Source organism: Mus caroli, unplaced genomic scaffold, assembly GCF_978045245.1.
Source record: "Mus caroli unplaced genomic scaffold, Mus_caroli_1 scaffold_4, whole genome shotgun sequence".
NCBI classification, from domain to species: Eukaryota; Metazoa; Chordata; class Mammalia; order Rodentia; family Muridae; genus Mus; species Mus caroli.
In genome coordinates, this window is record NW_028227259.1 from 117778131 (window position 1) to 117784656 (window position 6526).

Sequence of the window (6526 nt, forward strand, 5' to 3'; positions counted from 1 at the left end):
CTCTCTGTCTCTCTAAGACGGAGAGACAGAGACAGAGATCCCAGCTCAGAGTCTCCCCTGGAACTCTGTCGCTGACAGTCACAATGTCACAGGTGTCTGTGGTTCAGGGAAGAAGTCCCACGTTAATAACCTGAAAACCCCATGATAAGGTCTGGGAAGATGGCTGAAGCGTTTGCCAAGCCAGCACAAGGACTGGAGTCTGAGCCTCGGCAACCATGTAAAAGCCGGAGGTGGCAGTGAACACTTGACCCCAGTGCTGGGGAGGCAGAGGTCTGTTCTCCTATGAACTTGCATGCACACACACATACACCTGCACACACATATACTGCACACACACACACTACACACACACGCACACAGGCAGGGTCTCAGTACCCTGGATATAACTGACATTCAGAGCCTAGTGGACCACTGTCTGCCAAGCATTATTGCCAGGGAGGTCCCATCTCATTTCTTCTTTGTAAAAATCCTACTGGGTAGCTCCTGTTCAGAACCCCCGTCTCACAGATGTGGAAACTGAGGCACAAACCCAGATCTGGAGCTGCGGGGCCCTATGGAGTCTGTGGTGGTCTATCTCTGGAGCCCTAAAAGGCCTCGGGTTTCTAATATGCAAACTGGGGGCGTTACTAGAACCCTCATCGTGAGGCATGGTAGAGTCCAGAAAACCACCTCAAGATGTCATTCGTAATCAGGCGTCTAAGAGGCAGGACTACAGTCCAGTCTCCCAGCCCATTCTGCAGATGCTAAAACTGGGGCCCAAAGCTCTTAGGGAGGGGATGGAGGTCCCCAGGGACATAACACTAAGCTGTGCCTCAGTGAACCCCAGGTTGCCAGGAGACAGAATAGATGAGTGACAGATTATAAGACCATGTGGGAGCAGCTATGTGGGGGTGCAGAGACCTCTCTACTGGGTTGAGGTAGATAGAAGCCCGTATGGGGTTCATCTGCTCCTCAAAGAGTTGGGCGAGTCCAGAGCCACTTGTCCCTGGCTCTCAGATGACATCTCGACCTCCCATGTGCCAGACACCCCACAAGTTTAAGCCAAGCCTTTCAGAAGAGAGTCCCGAGCCAGCCCCTTCTGCAGCCCGAGTGAACTGTGAACAGGCACACACACACTGGCAGCAGCAAGGCCCTGAGACAAGCCAGCCTTGCCCTTGACAGAAGCCAGAACCACAGATCCCTTCGGAAAGAGGAAGGAGGGAGAGTTAAAGGGAAATCAAGGCTTTCTTAAGACACAGCAAACACAAGACCTCCTCCTCCTCCACTTCCTCACTGTGTGACCTCAGACCTGTGGCCTGCCTTCTCTGAGCCACATACATATCACGTCAAACTCTCAAGTAGCCGCTCCAGAGTCACTGTAGGTATTGATTATCTATGCCAGGATCCCTAGTCTTAAATGCCTTAGGATAGAAGCAGAAGGAGAGTTACGCTTTCAACAGACAGCCTGGCCAAAGGGTCTTCCATATGGAAAGAACTTTTAGATATTTAAAAAAAAAAAAACCATAAATATGGGGCGGGGGGCAGATTTACACAGAAGAGTCAGAGAGAGCAAGGGCACCACAGACCAACTATATCAGCATGAATAATGACACACAGAGGCCACCAGGGAGATGACTCAGTGAGTGAGAGATGGCTCAGTGGGGAGAGATGGCTTGAGTGTGAGAGAGTTCAAATACCTAGAACACACACACACAAACCCATACAACATGGTACATCCTTGTAATACCAGAGCTGGAGAGGCAGAGGCAGGAAGATCCCTAGGGCTCACTGCCCAGCCAGCTAAGCCTAGTCAGTGAGCTCAGGGTCCCAGCCAGAGACCCTGCCCCATCACATAAAGAGTTGCAAGCGGAAGCATCTCAGGCAGAGGCAGGCAGCCCTAGTGTTAAGAAGGCTTCAAGGCTATTGCACCCCTATGCCATGCCATGTACAGCGTCAGCAGGAAGAAATTGCCATGACCAGACAGCTCATATTTCTTTAAAAAAGGGTAGTGAAGAACTGGAGCAATGGCTTGGTGGTTAAGAGTACCAGCTGTTCTTCCAGAAGACCCAGGTTCAATTCCCAGCATTGACATGGCTTTGTCAGCATCTGTATGTAACACCAGCTGTAGGGGAAGTTGATCCTCTTTTGTCCGGGACTCACACGCACTCACATGCACAGACCCACATTGATATTGGCATGCATATATATATATATAATTAAAAATAAAATAATTTTGAAACATGGTTTCTCCGTATAGCCCTAGCTCTCCTGGAACTCACTCTGTAGACCAGGCTGGCCTTGAACTCACAGAGATCCTCCTGCCTCTGCCTCCCTCTGGGTCTATGAGAGACCTTGACAAGGCTTATGATAATCAGAGAGTGACAGAAGAAGACACCCCACGTTCTCTGCCTGCACATCTGGACATCACGCAGAGCACCACACACACACATAGTGATATGGGGTCACCTATGGGAATATATCCACGGGACTAATACACAAAGCAAAACTATCCCGCAAAGTGTTCATGGCAGCACTGGTCACTCAGAATAATAAAAAACAAAAAGAGAAGTGGACCTGACAGCAGTTACATGCCCCAAGGCCAGCCTTTGTCAGCAGCCACTGAACTGTCCTCTGGGGCGCACAGAGAGCCTGATGGGGGTGGTCTGTGGCTCGGCACAAGTGGGCTTTGCGCTGAGTCGAGGAAGGATTCATCCTCACGAATGGCCTGCGGTGGCCACGCTGGTTTTCACAAACACCAGCGTCGCTCTTTAGGTCTGATTCTATGCTAGAAACTTTTCCTTTGACACACACCCAAAGAGGAGCTGCCTGCGATTCCCTTCCCGCCCTCTGCAGGACTCAGAGCCAATTGCTATACCTTCTCTCCAATGTCCCCCTCGGGCTCCTGCGACTTCAGGGTTTGAGAACTCGCACTCTGGCCTCTTTCTCCTGGTCACACAGTTGTTCTGGTAGTGGCTGTTTGCTTGGAAGCATTTCTTCCATTCACAGAAGATTTCGTCTGAGCCCCGCGGAGCGCAACATCCTAAAAGCCTCGCTCTGTCCTGTGTTCTGTGTGGGGACACGGATAGAACTCAGCCTGAGAAACAGCTGGGAGCGGGGAGGGGAGGGAGGAGCAGGAAGCAGCCTGGGGAGGGCGGGGGCGCCAGCTGTGTGGAGTGGGCCCCCCCCCCGCCACTCCCCCAGAAGAGGCTGCGCCTGCCAGCCAGGCTGGGCTCCTGGGTGGTAGCGGCCCACTAGGAAAGACCCGCCCCTTGGCTGGGCGCACAGCTGGAGCCGCAAATGGAGCCTTGAAACCAGGCTGCTGGGGAAGTTACTCCTGACTGACCTGAAGACCCACCCGCAGCTGGTTATCTTTGCCCGCGGTAGGGCCGGTAGCAAGCCCTATGGCCTCTTGCCTGCTGTTCCCTACTTCTGAGTGCTATTCCTGCCCCTGGTGTGGCCAGATGGCTTCCAGCTCCTCCGTGATGAAGAAACCTCCCCTGACAGACTACTCTGGGTTCCCACATCACAGCAAGCACTGACAGGGGTACCAGGCTGTCCTGCCTGCTGCGTGTCTTCCCCAGTCTGTCCCCACCACCTGATATATTGCCTAGTTTATTGGCACCAACAGCAACAGAATTGTTGAAGTAGCCAAGAACCAGGCAGGGTACTGGGCACTCAGTACACAACCTTCACAGTGCTAGGAACTTGATACTACATCCTCCCTACAGTGGTGGTTGTGGACAGGTATTTTTATTACCCTTGTTTATTGGTAAGGAAATTGGGGCACAGAAAGGTTAAGTTTCTTGCCCAATGCTACCCAGCTAAGAGATGGCAGAGCTGGGGCCCAACCAGGCTAGACCCCAGTCCTCAGCCTCTAGAAGGAAGACATAACAGTCCTTGGCCTGTGTGATCCATAGCAAGTGCTTTGGTTGAGAGTGTCATGCATCACCATGCCTGCTGCAACGGGGCTGGATCACGCACGGCGGATGGAGATGCTGAGGCCGTGGACCGGAATCTGTGCCCAGGCAGCCGGCTCGGGCTCACAGCTGAGGTCTGTCATGGTTGGAAGCCCTGCTGCCTAAAGCTACTTACAGGTGAGGAGAGGGGAGAGAAAGAAGGGAAGGAAGCAGGGGAAAGGTAATGGAGAAGGGGAGAAGAGAGAAGAAGGGGGGAAGAAAGGGGGAGGAGAGAGAAGAGGGAGAGGAGGGGAAGGAAGAGGAGGAAAGAGAAAAGGAGGGAGGGGAGGGGGGAAAAGGGGGAGGAGAGGAGAGGAGAGAGGGAATAAAGGGGAGGAGGAAAGAAGAGGAGGGAAGAGAACAAAGGGAGGGGAGGAGAAGAGGGAGGGGAAGAAAGAGGGAGGAGAGAAGAATGGAGGGAAGGGAAGGAAGAGGAGGAGAGAGAAGAGGAGGGAGGGGAGGGGGAGAAAGGAAAGGAGAGAGAAGAGGGAGGGGAGGGGAAGAAAGTGGGAGGAGAGAGAAGAAGAAGGAGGGGAGGAGAAAGAAGAGTGAGGGGAGGGAGGGGAAGAAAGATAGAGAGATGAGGATAAAGACAAGAGAAGAATGGAGGAAGGATAAAGAGGAGGAGGAGCGGGGGAAGGGGAGGTCAAAGACAAAGGCAGGGAGGGGGTACCTTCTCAGCCCAGCCTCAAAGTCTTAGACAATTGGGCTGTATCTGTCACCACCTGTCTTTGTCTTTGCAGCTATAGCGGGACACCCAAGACTACATTAGTTCACAAGCGGGAGTTTCTGTAGATCTGGGTTCTGGAGGTGGGAAGTGGCCCGGAAGCTGGTGTCTAGTGGGCTTCCTGTTGCCTGTGGTGGGAAACAGGAGGTGAAGCCACACAGGAGCAGGGAGAAGAGGGCTGAGCTCTGTCTGTCAGCCTGTCAGCAGCAATGGCCTTAGTCTGCTAAAACCACTTAAGACAGATTCATCCCTTAAAGGCCCCACCCCTCCTTACTGTAACACGGGGTGGGGGTGGGGGATAAAGTTCCCAGCAGCTACACAATGGGGACAGGTTCAAAGCACCACAATGCCTGACCCCTCAGAGCGCTACGTGCCATTCCCAATTGGTCAGTCAGTGACATTAGCACACAGAAGGCAGAACTGCCCTGACCTTTCCGTTCCCCATATAACTGCTTGAACCAGAGCCATTAAGTCAGTTCCCCAGGGTCACACAGTACCCTAGAGGACCAGCCTGTATGAGTCCACATCTCTCCCTTCCCCTCTGCTAGTTCAAAAAGCAGATCACATACTTCCAATGCACACAATATATACATTGTAATTGTATACATTGTATACAACACAGTACCCTAGAGGACCAGCTTATCTAAATCCACATCTCTCTCTTCCCCTCTGCTAGTTCAAAAAGCAGATCACATACTTCCAATGCATACAATGTACACATTATAGTTATATACATTGTACACAATGACACAGAATATACAGCACCATTATGGAAGGGAGAAAAGGTAGCGAGGGAAAAACTGGACCAGAGCAAGACCAAACCCCAAATTCCAAATCCTGTAGCTCCATGTCCAATGTCAAAGAGCTTAGATGGCTCTGCCCTTCAAGCCTTACTGACTGACACACTGCAACACACCTCACTCTCTTGTGCTGCTTCCACGCCTTGTCTGCAGCATCTCCAACATCTTGGGGTCTCCAGCGTAACCTAGTATTCACTCTCAGGAAATGACCCCCTCCACGCAGGACATCCCGGACATACACCCTTCACCCAACGCCTTTACTCCCGTATCCTCCATGGCTCTAAAGTCAGAACTACATGCTCAATGCTGCCAAATTCTGCCAGCTTAGCTGTGTGGGATCTTGCTCTGAAGGCATCAATCCCTTTATTCCACTTAGCACGGGCCAGTCTTTAGAAGGCTCAACTCCTGAAGTGCAAGACTCGCCTCCAATATTACACTCTGCTGTTCTCCTCATCAAACTACGCTTTAGATTTCTTTTCATCCTGCTTGCTCTTTTTCATTGTAGCACATTGTGATTGCTGATGACCCCATGACGCAGTCACTAGGAGGCTGTCTCCAAATCTCTGCCAATGAAATTACTCCAAAATTCTTCAGGCAGATTCTTAGGATAAGAGTAACAACAAAAACGATAACAACAAAAAACCAAAAACAAACAAAAAAACCACCAACAAACAAAAATCAGCCACATATTCTTTGCCAAAATATCACAAGGTTAATCTCTAACCCAGCTGCTAATATTGCTCCCCTCGGAAACTTCGGGAGCTGGGACTCCACAGTGCTCTCAGCACTGAGATCTTCCACGTTCCTAATACGACGGCCCATCAAGTTCTGCTTAACAGCTTTCAACCACTTTCTTAGTCCAAAGTCCCAAACTTTCCCACATCCCCCATAATTCCTCATGGTCAGGCCTTTCACCAACAGTTCCCTCCTTGGTATCACCTTCGGTCTCAGTTACTGTTCTACCGCTGTGAAGAGACACCATGACCAAGGCGAGTTAGAAGAGAAAGCATTTAATTTGAGAGTCACAGTTCCTGGGGGGGCAAGGCCTTCCTGAGGGAGAGGAG

The 6526-nt window shown here is 51.4% G+C and overlaps 1 protein-coding gene across 1 annotated transcript in view; it reads right to left on the reverse strand.

Annotated features, from left to right (window-relative positions):
* Cmklr1 (chemerin chemokine-like receptor 1) overlaps window positions 1-3072 on the reverse strand; it is a 40270-nt gene extending 37198 nt beyond the window's left edge. Inside the window, exon 1 of the mRNA XM_021163580.3 lies at window positions 2855-3072. The gene's annotated coding sequence lies outside the window, so the exon portion shown is untranslated. The remainder of the gene's footprint in view (window positions 1-2854) is intronic.
* Between the last annotated feature and the right edge of the window lie 3454 nt (window positions 3073-6526).